General features: G+C 43.8%; 1 protein-coding gene across 1 annotated transcript in view; it reads right to left on the reverse strand.

Annotated features, from left to right (window-relative positions):
* Positions 1-1,401, reverse strand: part of LOC143285006 (uncharacterized) — a 6,692-nt gene extending 5,291 nt beyond the window's left edge. The window contains exon 1 of the mRNA XM_076592174.1: positions 1,262-1,401. The gene's annotated coding sequence lies outside the window, so the exon portion shown is untranslated. The remainder of the gene's footprint in view (positions 1-1,261) is intronic.
* Positions 1,402-14,930: the final 13,529 nt, after the last annotated feature.

Raw genomic sequence — 14,930 nt, forward strand, 5'->3', positions numbered from 1 at the left:
ACAGAAAGGAGCAAAATATAGTATAATATATATATATATATATATATATATAACATGCTTGTCATAGCTATTTGAAATGAAAAACACACTGAATGACAAGCCTGCAGTTCCATCAAAACAAGCATTTAAAGTCGTTTGTGCGTGTTTTTAAAAGCGTTCAACGTAGACGCGATTCCAGAACATATCAACTTGAATCCTGTCCTGTATTTCTTTGCAGAACGTGCCCCAGAAATCTTTTGTCACACTCATGTTTCAAAGCGTAACATTTGTGCCTAAAATTGTGTGTAGCAACCCGATTTGAAACCATGAACATAAGAAGAATGCTAATCATGATGATTATAATGATGTTGATGATGATAATGATATTTTGTTGATAACAAAAATGATATTAATATAAATCAAGATGCCATATCGTGAGGACTGATCCATAATACGCACAAAACAACCATCTGCTTTAGCATATATGTATATCTATATCTATCTACATAGTGATGGCCTAGAGGTAACGCGTCCGCGTAGGAAGCGAGAGAATCTGTGCGCGCTGGTTCGAATCACGGCTCAGCCGCCGATATTTTCTCCCCCTCCACTAGACCTTGACGCTAGTCATTCGGATGAGACGATAAACCGAGGTCCCGTGTGCAGCATGCACTTAGCGCACGTAAAAGAACCCACGGCAACAAAAGAGTTGTTCCTGGCAAAATTCTGTAGAAAAATCCACTTCAATAGGAAAAACAAATAAAAATGCACACAGGAAAAAGTACCAAAAAAAATGGGTGGCGCTGTAGTATGGCGACGAGCTCTCCCTGGGGAGAGCAGCCCGAATTTCACACAGAGAAATCTGTTGTGATAAAAAGAAATACAAATGCAAATACGTCCAGTATATATAATAGGGACTGCGGATGGCTGACTGACGCATTGCCTGCACGCTCTGGCCAGGCGTGGAGGGCCTGTCAAATGATGCAGATGAAAACAAATATAAAAAAAACTAAAATAAATGGAATAACCCAAACAAATAAACAACTTAATTGGTGAGAAATGAGTCTTTTTAAGATACGTATCAGGCTTTTTTTTCTTCTTTTTCTTTTTGAAGGACTACGTGCAATATCCTGAAAGACACATTTGGTGGAAAAAGAAATGGGAAAAATTCACACACACACACACACACACACACACACACACACATATATATATATATATATTATATATATATATATATATATATATATATATATATATATATAAAGAGAGAGACGGTACTTACCGAATATCTAGAAATAATGTCCGGTTGTGGAGCAAGCTTTGTGTTCACACCACAAGACGTTTTCAGTTTCTGTGCCCGTGGTCAGTTTTATAGGCTGTGTGGAGCTGGTCAGATCGAAGCCGACGCGGAAAGGGACATCTGGCCAGGTCGGTCATTAATTAATTGACCAAGTCCAGAAAACCTGTGTCCACCAAAGTGCATGTGTGTGAGTGAGTGAGTTGGTGGGTGGAAGACTTGGTTCATTTCAAGCCAAGACCACTTGATCACAGTACCGATATTATTAATTGTCTGCCTGGACCGTCCCTCCAGGCACTGTTGCTCTTCAAGTCGTGTAACCCCTCCTAGACAACTGACCCGAACACGAGATATGATGGTCAATATGGAAGTCGTTTCCCAGGGCGACCAAGTATGACGTTGAAGTTTGAACAGTCCTTGCTTGTTATTAAGGTGGCCGTGTTGGTTGTGGGAGGTTGAGGCGGGTGGGGGGTGGGGTTTCTTGGCGAAAGATATTACGACTTTGGTTGCCCTGACGTGATTGTTCAACCTGTCAACAGCCCATGATTGATTAGAGGAGTCACGGTCTCTGATATTGTCTGGGTTATCGGGAAGGCCACACCTTCACACCAGTGATCCGTCCCAGGTCATTTGAGTTTAACCCACCCCACCCCTCCCGCCCCCTACACTGATATACCGCCACACTAATACGGATCCGTAACTTACTTGCCACGCAGATTCAAAATGTTACAAAAATTGTTAAAAGACGCAAAGAAACTTCTCTTTCTTCAAAATCTATTCATACAACCTGATCATCATTCGTTCTTTCTTTTCTTCTTTTCTTTTTTTTTCTTCTTTTTTTTTTTTTTTTTTTTTTTTTTTTTTTTTTTTTGTTTATTTATGTATCGCATTAATGAACTGAATCCTATTTCTATAATGGTGCTTCTAGCCAAAGCTTTTCAAGTGTTCACAAAGCCACCGACATACAAACACAAGAAAAAAAATAAGGGAAAAGATTCCAAATGGCGAAACAACACGATTTCACACAACACACACACGCACACACACACACACACACACACACACACACACACACACACACACAGGAACAAAGCAAGTGAAAAGTAACCAAATGGCGAAACAACACGATTTCACACAACACACACACACACACACACACACACACACACACACACACACACCAAACCCCCAACACACGCATACACACACACGGAAAAGCAGATATGTGTGAGCTCAGTGTGCTCAAAGAACCACTGATGCAAAACGGGTTCGTGATTTTCGTGAGGCTTGCTTGCTTTTTTTTTGCTTTTTTTTTTCTGATACGTGAGTGAAGTGTTGCAAGTTTGTGGTAATGTGTTTCTCTTTTCCCTCGCCAGTGGAACCCTGTGACCGTGCAATGTCATTATCATTGTGCAGTGTTATAATTTATTTTTTCTCGTTCACAATTTGAAAGCTACCCTTGTGGTAATCACAAAGGGTTGCTAATGTCAAGGACTACAGCGTAAACCAGATGCCTGCCACTCCAGAATGCCAAAGAACTGTTTTGCGAAACGAACTGGATTCAACGAGTTTCCAGTTTGGAGACGGGCATGGGATTTTTTTTTTTTTTTTTTTTTTTTTTTCTTCTAGAGTTTGATGGTATGTATCTTCGTCGTTCTTTTGTCGAACGTATTTTTCATCGCGTGATATTAGAATGATTACGATACAGTATCATGCAACATGGCTTTTTGTTTACGGTAATGGTGTGTTCAAACTGTTGTAGAAGCACAGAACGTGGTATCATTTGGGACTTCTGACCAAGATGTGTGTATTTCGTTAGTGGTGTGTGTGTGTGTGTGTGTGTGTGTCATAATGTGTGTGCTTGCGTGCATGAGTACGTGCGTATTTGAATGCGTGAGTGTGTGCCTGCGTGCGTACGCGTGTGTGTGAATGCATGTGTTGGGTGGGGGTATGCACGTGCAAGTGTGCTTTGCGAGCGAACATATGTACGCAAGTGCGAGTGCGTCTGCCTGCGTGCGTGTATGTGCATGTTTGGGCACGTGTCTATGTTTGTGTGGCTTTACTGTGGAACGAACACGTCACAGCGAAGTACAGCAGAGTAGGCTACAGAACAACGCAATGCAGTAGAGTGAATGTAATGCAGTGCAATACAATGCAACACAGTACAGTGCAATACAATTACATTGCAACACAATTACAGTGCAATTCACTACAACAATGCAATGCAGTACAATGCAATTCAATTACAGTGTAATTCACTACATGATTCACATCATGGACGGTGTGTACTGGTACTAATCGTCTATGTATCTAATGATGTGAATCATGGTCTACAAACGCCACGCCAAAAAGCTGAACCACTTCCACACCACCAGCCTCAGAAAACTTCTCGGCATAAAGTGGCAAGAGAAGATCCCTGACACAGAGGTGCTCACTCGTGCAAACTTGCCCAGCATCTACACCATCTTGATGCAGGCCCAGCTGCGCTGGGCAGGCCATGTAGTTCGCATGCCAGACCACCGGCTCCCCAAGAAACTGCTGTACGGCGAACTCCAACATGGCAAGTGCTCCCATGGAGGCCAAAAGAAGTGCTTCAAAGACACTCTGAAAGCTTCTCTGAAGGCCTTCAGCATCAGCCACGACACATGGGAGCTGAATGCAATGGACAGACCAAAGTGGCGTTCAGCTGTCCACAAAGGCGCCAAATCCTGTAAGGCCAACAGAATCGCTGCAGCAGAGCAACGCAGATAGGCCAGGAAAAGCAGTGCCAGCAAGTCCCCGACAGCCGCCACCATCCCCTGTCCACACTGCGTCAGAACCTTCTGGGCGCGGATTGGCCTAACCAGTCATCTGCGCACCCACAGAGCCCAACCCACCCACCCCCAGGATGACTAGATGGTCCTCGTCGATCCCGACGGACGAACCACAACACATAATTCACTACAATACAATGCAACACAGTACAATGCAATACAGTACAATGCAATACAATTACAGTGTAATTCACTACAATACAATGCAATGTAGTACAATACAATACAGTACAATGCAATGCCAGTGCAATTCACTACAATACAATGCAACACAATACAATGCAACACAATTACAGTGTAATTCACTACAATACAATGCAACACAATACAATGCAACACAATTACAGTGTAATTCACTACAATACAATGCAACACAGTACAATGCAACACAATTACAGTGTAATTCACTACAATACACTGCAACACAGTACAATGCAATGCAATTACAGTGTAATTCACTACAATACAATGCAACACAAAGTGTAATTCACTACAATACAATGCAATGTAGTACAATACAATACAGTACAATGTAATACAATTACAGTGTAGTTCACTACAATACAATGCAACACAATACAATGCAATACAATTACAGTGCAATACAATTACTGTGTAATTCACTACAACAATGCAATGCAGTACAGTGCACTTACAGTACGACGCAACAGTTTGCTTTGAAGGTCCTGATGACTGGAGCGCCTGAGGAGACCATGAGGCCAGGAGATTAAATGATTAACAAAATTTAATAGTAAAGAGTGGTAACTCTCTCCATTCACAAGGTACACAACTTCAAGTCAGTGCTGCTTACGCTACCGATTCAGCTAGCACGCAGGTAAATAAATGCACATGTCAAATGTCTTTGCTGCTGTGTGCACATGTCAAATTATCGGTATAAGGATAGGCCCGGCGCTTCCTTTTTGAGGAAGTGTCTGGGTTTGTTCCAATGTACCTTAACCCTTTTATTTACCTTGTGCTAGATGAATCGGTAGCGTAAGCAGCACTGACTTGAAGTAGTGTACCTTGTGAATGGAGCGAGTTACGACTCTACTATTTTGTCAATCATGCATGAAAAGGACTTTCTTCTTCTTCAGGATGATGCCCAGGGTCAACCAGTTGAATACAGTGAGAACCCTTAAGTGGCATCCCTGCTTCTTCCAGTCATTCAGCCACTGATACCATGTCACATTTCTCGCAGGTATGTGTGTACTGGTACTAATCGTCTATGTATCTAACGTGTGTAGCGACATTCTCCATGGAGGCCAGCTGATTGATTGTTTTGTTTTCTGTTTAACACAACCTCCAGAGTGGTGTGTGTGTGTGTGTGTGTGTGTGTGTGTGTGTGTGTGTGTGTGTATGTGTGTGTGTGTGTGTGTGTGTGTGTGTGTGTGTGTGTGTGTGTGTGTGTGTGTGTGTGTGTGTGTGATCTTTCGTAATAAGGAATAGCGTCAATGTTTCTCAACGACAACCTCACCCCGTGGTGAAATGTATTTGTGGAGGAGGATAGTTTTCAACACCTTTCTTTTTTTCCGAGTTAGTATTGAAAATATATCCTTGTTGGTATAGTAAATAGCGATTCGGGTGACATCTCCAGGCTGAAGGTTATATCTTCATCTTCCATTATTTTATTAATCATTCATTTGTTTTAGGGAAGGAGGGTTTGAGAGAGAGAGAGGAGAGAGAGAGAGAGCATTTCATGACATGGTTATTTTTGAAAAAAAATACTTATCTTCTTTAATCGATCATTGTTATTCAGGTTCTACTCGCAGTTTCGACAAAATTTAATGTCCTTCCATAAGTAACATCTTCGCTCGCCCGCACGTATACACGTGTGTGTGTTTTGTTGTTCAGTAATAAAATAAATAAATAGATAAATAAAAAGCCATTCATTTGATGCATTGAACCGCTCTGAAACAGTGTGAAACAGGACAGTTGACTCTGCCAACATTTGTGTGTGTGTGTGTGTGTGTGTTTGTACAAGCGCGTGCATGTGTGTGTGCGTGCGTGCGCGGCTTGTCAGAGTGTGTGTGTGTGTGTGTGTGTGTGTGACACGTTAAGTACGTACACGTATTATTGTGTTGTACAGAACTTACATTATCTGGCCGTGGCAGACCACGAGCGCCGCTTCCCGAACACGCAACACTGTGACAAGGCCGCTGCAGCTTCCGACGTGGTGACCGCACTGTGGGACGAAGGGAGGGCACTGTGGTGACACAGGACAGGGATCTTGCCGTGGAGTTGTCTGCCCTGACAAGCATCGGTGGAGAAGGCAGACATCGTTGTGACAAGGTCAGTTCGTTTGCTGCTCTTAGTGTCTGTGTACTGCTATCCATGGGAGTTGTCACATGCCTCGCGTGTTATCTACCTGTGAGTGCGGCAGTGTGCTTCTTCAGTTCACCACTACATCGTAGGGGAGGAGGTTGATAGAATGGTTTAGACGCTCGTCTGCCATGTTTTATCGATTGATTGATTGATGTGGATACTTATATAGCGCCTATCCTCGGTCAGAGACCAAGCTCTAAGCGCTTTACATACACGGAGACATTTGCACCACAGGCTGCCTACCTGGGTAGAGCCGACTGACGGCTGCCACTGGGCGCTCATCATTCGTTTCCTGTGTCATTCAATCAGATTTCAGACGCACACACATACACATTCAGACAGACATGTAACATTTTACGTGTATGACTGGGGTTTTTCATTTATTTACCCCGCCATGTAGGCAGCCATACTCCGTTTTCGGGGGTCTGCATGCTGGGTATATTCTTGTTTCCATAACCCACCGAACGCTGACATGGATTACAGGATCTTTAACTCACTCAGTACGGCCAGTCCTCTCTTCTCCTCTACACAGACCCCTCGGATGTCCAGTGGGTGTCTGAATGACCCAACCTTTAGCTTCCGTCGTCAGAATTGTGGTATTTTTTGTCAACATTCACCTCTTCAGTGTAAGAGCCTTCCACTTGCAATATTTTGATGATGGTAATTGGGGTGAAACACTGTTAACGTCGTCTCTTTCGCCGTTCGTATGGAGAGAGTTAACGTGCGTATTTGATCTTCTGCGTGCGCATACACACGAGAGGGGTTCAGGCACTAGCAAGTCTGCACATATGTTGACCTGGGAGATCGGAAAAATCTCCACCCTTTACCCACAAGGTGCACCGAGATTCGAACCAGGGACCCTCAGATTGAAAGTCAAGCGCTTTAACCATTCGGCTGTTGCACCCGTCAAGTTCCCGCTCTCGCCCTTTCTCCCAAGTCAAAGTTTGACCCCAAAATCGAACTTAGCGTCCAGTCGTTCGGATGAGACGATCAGCTGAGGTCCCGTGTGCAGCACGCACTTGGCGCACTGAAAAAAGAACCCAGGGCAACGAGAGTGTTGTCCTTTGGCCAGAATTTTGTAGAAGAAATCCACTGATAGGTACACAAATATATAGATATATATATAGACATATATTTGTATTTGTATTTCTTTTTATCACAACAGATTTCTCTGTGTGAAATTCGGGCTGCTCTCCCCAGGGAGAGCACGTCGCTACACTACAGCGCCACCCTTTTTTTTCTTCTTTTTTTTTCCTGCGTGCAGTTTTATTTGTTTTTCCTATCGAAGCGGATTTTTCTACAGAATTTTGCCAGGAACAACCCTTTTGTTGCCGTGGGTTCTTTTACGTGCGCTAAGTGAATGCTCCACACGGGGCCTCGGTTTATCATCTCATCCGAATGACTAGCGTCCAGACCACCACTCAAGGTCTCGTGGAGGTGGAGAAAATATCGACGGCTGAGCCGTGATTCGAACCAGCGCGCTCAGATTCTCTCGCTACCTAGGCGGACGCGTTACCTCTAGGCCATCACTCCATAGATATATATGCATGCACTTTAATACCTGACTTAGCGTATTGGGTTATACTGCTGGTCAGGCATCTGCTAAGCAGATGTGGTGTAGCGTATATGGATTTGTCCGGACATAGTGACTCCTCCTTGAAAAACTGAAACTCGTAGCCCCTTGATTGCACACGGCCTTCAGTGACGACCGGAGCATTCAGATATACTTCATTTCTGTTTCGTGCCCACGCCCACCACCACTGTCACCATGATCAACAACCATGCGGCACTGATCACTGTGACAGGGATGTTGATCATAGTGACAGTGGTGATGTTGATCATTGTGACAGGGGCGTTGATCATGGTAACAGTGGTGGTGGTGATCATGGTAACAGTGGTGATGTTGATCATGGTAACAGTGGTGGTGGTGATCATTGTGACGGGGATGTTGATCATGGTAACAGTGGTGATGGTGATCATTGTGACAGGGGCGTTGATCATAGTGACAGTGGTGGTGGTGATCATTGTGACAGGGGCGTTGATCATGGTAACAGTGGTGATGGTGATCATGGTAACAGTGGAGATGTTGATCATGGTAACAGTGGTGATGGTGATCAGTGTGACAGGGATGTTGATCATAGTGACAGGGATGTTGATCATGGTAACAGCGGTGATGGTGATCATGGTAACAGTGGTGATGGTGATCATGGTAACAGTGGTGATGGTGATCATTGTGACAGGGGCATTGATCATGGTAACAGCGGTGATGGTGATCATGGTAACAGTGGTGATGGTGATCATGGTAACAGTGGTGATGGTGATCATTGTGACAGGGATGTTGATCATGGTAACAGTGGTGATGGTGATCATTGTGACAGGGATGTTGATCATAGTGACAGTGCTGTTGATCATAGTGACAGTGCTGTTGATCATGGTAACAGTGGTGATGGTGATCATGGTAACAGTGGTGATGGTGATCATTGTGACAGGGATGTTGATCATGGTAACAGTGGTGATGGTGATCATGGTAACAGTGGTGATGGTGATCATGGTAACAGTGGTGATGGTGATCATTGTGACAGGGATGTTGATCATGGTAACAGTGGTGATGGTGATCATGGTAACAGTGGTGATGGTGATCATTGTGACAGGGATTTTGATCATGGTAACAGTGGTGATGTTGATCATGGTAACAGCGGTGATGGTGATCATGGTAACAGTGGTGATGGTGATCATGGTAACAGCGGTGATGGTGATCATGGTAACAGTGGTGATGGTGATCATTGTGACAGGGATTTTGATCATGGTAACAGTGGTGATGTTGATCATTGTGACAGGGGCGTTGATCATGGTAACAGCGGTGATGGTGATCATTGTAACAGAGATGTTGATCATGGTAACAGCGGTGATGGTGATCATTGTGACAGGGATGTTGATCATGGTAACAGTGGTGATGGTGATCATAGTGACAGTGCTGTTGATCATAGTGACAGTGCTGTTGATCATGGTAACAGTGGTGATGATCATTGTGACAGGGATGTTGATCATGGTAACAGTGGTGATATTGATCATAGTGACAGTGCTGTTGATCATGGTAACAGTGGTGATGGTGATCATTGTGACAGTGGTGATGTTGATCATGGTAACAGTGGTGATGGTGATCATGGTAACAGTGGTGATGATCATTGTGACAGGGATGTTGATCATGGTAACAGTGGTGATGGTGATCATGGTAACAGTGGTGATGTTGATCATGGTAACAGTTGTAATGGTGATCATGGTAACAGTGGTGATGGTGATCATGGTAACAGTGGTGATGGTGATCATTGTGTCAGTGGTGATTGTGATCATGGTGACAGTGGTGATGGTGATCATAGTGACAGGGATGTTGATCATGATAACAGTGGTGATGGTGATCATTGTGTCAGTGGTGATTGTGATCATTGTGTCAGTGGTGATGGTGATCATAGTGACAGGGATGTTGATCATTGTGACAGGGATGGCGATCATGGTAACAGTAGTGATGGTGATCATTGTGTCAGTGGTGATGGTGATCATAGTGACAGTGGTGATGGTGATCAGTGTGACAGGTATATTGATCATGGTAACAGTTGTGATGGTGATCATGGTAACAGTTGTGATGGTGATCATTGTGACAGGGATGTTGAATGGTAGTGATCATCACCACAGGGATGTTTATAGTGACAGTGATAGTGATTATCATTGTAGCAGGAATTTTTATTACGGTGTGGTGACAGAGGCGGTAATGATCAGTTTGATAGGGAAGTAGATCATGGTGACAATGGTAGTATTGATCAACATTGCGACAGGAATAATGATCATTGTGATAGTGGCGATGATCATCGTGATAGGGATGTTGATGATGGTAATGATCATCATTGTGGCAGGAATGTTGATCGGTGGTTATGTCACGGTGATAGGTATGCTAATTATCATTGTGACAGGGAGGTTTGACAATGTGAGTGATAGAGGCGATGACGACCATGGTGATAGAGGTGATGATAATGACAGGTTACGGTGATCTTGTTGACAGTGGTGATAACTATGATGAGTGATGATGAATCTGGTGAGAGAGATCATGATGATTATGAGGACAGGTGTGGTGATTGTCGCAATGAAAAGGGTGATGATTATCACGGTGATAGGTGTTGTTGTCAGGGATAATGCTGATGGTCGTGGTAATCACCATGATGATAGTGGCACTGTTAACACAGATGATCGCGATGAAGATAATAATGATGGGGATGATCGTAGGGATGAGCATGATGGTAGTAGTGTTGACAACTCCTTCAAAATTTTACGAAGTTGTGGTAAATTATGAACTTGTGTATGTATAAAAGTTTGTGGAATTTTTCCGAATTCAAATGTCCAGATTTCTAACGCTGTTATCATGGTGTGGAAGCCTTCACAGAAAGTAAACTTGACGACACAGACTCGCTTAATTTACCTGGACACACATCGCTTAATTTACCTGGACACACATCGCTTAATTTACCTGGACACACATCGCTTAATTCACCTGGACACACATCGCTTTACAAGAACAGAGACAGGTTGAGAAGGAACTCAGGCGGCTTGCTTTGGCCGGTGCGTGATGAACTCGCCAAATTTGTTACAGTTTTTAAAAATAAGTAGAAACTATTATGTTCGTATCCAACAAAATTATTCTTTTGTAGACTGCCTTCTTTGCGAGACTTTTTTTTAATGGTCGGGCGAATTGTTCCGCGAGATGTACTTTTTGGTGTTGCTTTTTGTATGCACACAGCACAGTGGAGCTAAATGGCCGTCGGTGGCTCTCCTGAGCCGACGCCCTTTTATGGATCTCGTTTTTAATTCCATAAGGGTGTCTAGCCACCTGCCTCACCAGTCCCAGAAGGGAGCAGTGGGAGTGCCGGTTTAGTCGCCGGCAACCCGACCCTGAACAGGTTGTACTGGATTACAGGTTACCAGTAGCAGATCTAATGACCTGACCTGACAGTAATTGTTCAGAAAAACTTAGAACCCGGAAGCACGCCGTTTGAAAACGGGGGCGCTTTGAGTGAACTGGAAGATATAGAACATGAGAGCGTATACCTGTTATATTCATTGCCCAAACAAGATTGTGCAGATGTTGATAATGCTCACTGCGACATTTTCGATCATACTGCTGCAGATGTTAACTTATATTACGATCCCACTGATAACATCACACGACACGAATTGACAAATAACTTGGCACCGACTTTTAGATTTCTGCAAAGCAACAAACATGACCACAGTTAATAGCTGTACGATGCTGGAGCAGGCAAATGTGCTTGTAAAAATGTCAGTGTTCTTGACTGTATTGTGTCTACAGATCGGTTTCGTTTAACTGATGAGTTTGAAGTACTGGACGACTGTGAGCGATACGCTGATGTTCATTCACCTTTGACCATGTCTTTAACATTTTTGCAGTCTGTACAAGGTCAGTGTTTAGCGCGCGCGTGCACACACACACAGAGAGAGAGAGAGAGAGAGAGAGAGAGAGAGAGAGAGAGAGAGAGAGAGAGAGAAAAGCATATTACCCATAGTGGTGAACAAGGAATTTCCTGGAGTGCCATATTTAAGAAATGATCATACCAGTTTATTAGTTTAATGTGCTTTGTTTTGTATCCTTTTGAAATGTAAGTATTTGTGTTTATTTACTTATAAAATGTGTTTGGTTGTTTGATATACTCAATTGTTTTAGGATGTATTGTTCTGTGCAGAGTTGAAGCGGACTAGGAGAGGCTCCAGAGGAGACGCACCAAAATGGAATGGACCCAGGACACAGAGGAAGCGGCCAAACCTCCGTCATGCCGACACAGACAGGGACCGCCCAAAGAAAACGATTCAGATGATTGTGTTGCACACATTTCTGCCAGTCATCACAGTTCCCCCTTCACAGAATGGCGTGTCTTGTGGTGGTGGTGGTAGAGGGGGTATGAGAGTTGGTCTAAAGGTTCGTGTCGTTTGCCCTGTGGAAGCTGGCTCACAGTAGGAACACAATGTGTATGCCAGTTACGATCACACAGTGTTGCGGAATGCACAAGGGAATGTACACCTTAAGACTGGCAGCAGAATGGCATGTGACCTTGTGAAGGGAACCTGGGGCCCCAGCCATTGTGGACAGCGGTGGTATGGTGGCGTCGAATGTGGCAAGCAGGGAATAGAAATTTAAAAAAAAACAAAAAAAACTTTGAAGAGGGATGAGGGGGAGGTGTAAGAGTGAGCAGTCGCCTATTCTCATTTCGCCTATTCCCATTTCGCCTTCACCCTGATGGTGTGGCCACTCTGTTGACTTCCTGTTTCGCCAAAATGCTATTCCGATTTCGCCTGTTCTCTCTCTCTCTCTCTCTCTCTCTCTCTCTCTCTCTCTCTCTCTTATCTATGTCAACTATCTTTCAGAGACGTGCACACACACACACTCACACAGATGCGCACATTACAATACACATATGGATGGGTAGTAAAACACATTCGTATTCACTTTCCAATGCTCAGAACTGAACAGATCCCCAACAGAACAAAGAGGCAGGCATACAGACAGAACAATGAACGTCTGGAGAAGCTGAAAACCATGAACGGGTGAGATGTCTCTCTCACAGCTTTTGGGTGGTGCATCATACGCACTTTGCAGTAAGACATATACAGCCATGCACATCCACATAAAAGGATTAGAATGAGCATATGCGCGTACTTGGAAATATATTTTCAAGTATGTACATGTGTTGCGAAGTGGTTTTTCTCACTATTGATTTTTGACTCACTTGTGTAAACAAAGTGAGTCTATGTTTTAACCCGGTGTTCGGTTGTCTGTGTGTGTGTCCGTGTGTCTGTGGTAAACTTTAACATTGACATTTTCTCTGCAAATAGTTTGTCAGTTGACACCAAATTTGGCATAAAAATAGGAAAAATTCAGTTCTTTCCAGTTATCTTGTTTAAAACAATATTGCATCTCTGGGATGGGCACAAAAATTTTTTTTAAAAAGAAGCCTAATTATATGCAAACTGCATTTACTGTTATATTTTTGTATTCTCTAAACTTGGCACTTTGACCTCTTATTCTGACACAACAGCAAGAGGAGTTATTATTATCATTTTTTGTTCAAACAGGAACTTCTTTTGTTAAGCATGGAATTTTTATTTATTTTGCAAACGTTTTGGTGCAGATAGTAAAAAAGGGAAATTACTCTGTAATTAATGCTAGGGGACGTAATTTATCACAAGTGAGTCTTGAAGGCCTTGCCTCTCTTGTTTGTTTTTTTAATCGAAGTGGAACTGATGCCTGGAGAAGTAGGCGAACTGCGATGAGGCGTATTGATAGGCTAATTGAGAATAGGTGAAATGGGAACAGGCGAATCGGGATGACACCTGTGAGAGGCTTCTGTTGCACGCCTTGAAACAGCCGCCTTTTAGTGAGGGAAGGCCACACGGCACTGAGACTGCAAGATTCGGACACATCTGTAGGGGCAGTGAATTCATATTTCACTGTGTCTTTTGCTCCCCTTAGTAGGGTGGGACCGAATGCTGTCCTTTCGCCGCATTGGACCGGTCAGGTACCACTTCACACCTGAGTGGAGTGAGGGAAATTGGAGTGAAGTGCCTTTGTTAGCAAGCTTACTCATCCGATGTTTGACTTTGTAGTAAATATCGTTTAATGCCTGTTTGCAAACGAGACCTCGGTTTACCGTCTCGTTGGAAGTACTTGCATCCAGACCACCGCTTAGGCCTTGTGAAGATGGAACTTTGACGATTAAGGCGAGACTGGAACAATGTTAACTATCATCGTCTGTTTGGCGAACTGATTGCGAGGCATGTGCTGCACAGGAGTGGACTATCAACCTGTGCAGTCAGTCAGTCAGTCAGTCAGTCAGTCAGGGAAGACGTGTCGGGGAGAGGAACGCTAAAATCAGTCACCGTTTCTCGTCTTTGTTTCAAGGAACGAGTCCTACAAGAGATGCGCAGCCCATGCTGTGTGACAGAGGGACGTGACGGCCTGGCATCGTTAACTCACTCAGTACGGCCAGTCCTCTCTTCTCCTCTACACAGACCCCTCGGATGTCCAGTGGGTGTCTGAATGACCCAACCTTTAGCTTCCGTCGTCAGAATTGTGGTATTCTTTGTCAACATTCACCTCTTCAGTATAAGAACCTTCCACTTGCAATATTTTGATGATGGTAATTGGGGTGAAATGCTGTTAACGTCGTCTCTTTCGCCGTTCGTATGGAGAGAGTCAACTGGAACATGAACTGTCAGCAAATGGGTCATTCCGTTCTGCATCTCCGCCACAGACTGCGTGTCAGGAGGAGGTCACTGCACCCCTTCCTGACAGACCGTTTCACTTTCAGTTTCAGTAGCCCAAGGAGGCGTCACTGCATTCGGACAAATCCATATACGCTGCACCACATCTGCCAAGCAGATGCCTGACCAGCAGCGTAAACCAACGTGCTTAGTCAGGCCTTGAGAAAAAAAAGGTAAATACATTAAAAAAAAGAACT

The sequence above is a fragment of the Babylonia areolata genome, chromosome 8, assembly GCF_041734735.1.
Source record: "Babylonia areolata isolate BAREFJ2019XMU chromosome 8, ASM4173473v1, whole genome shotgun sequence".
NCBI classification, from domain to species: Eukaryota; Metazoa; Mollusca; class Gastropoda; order Neogastropoda; family Buccinidae; genus Babylonia; species Babylonia areolata.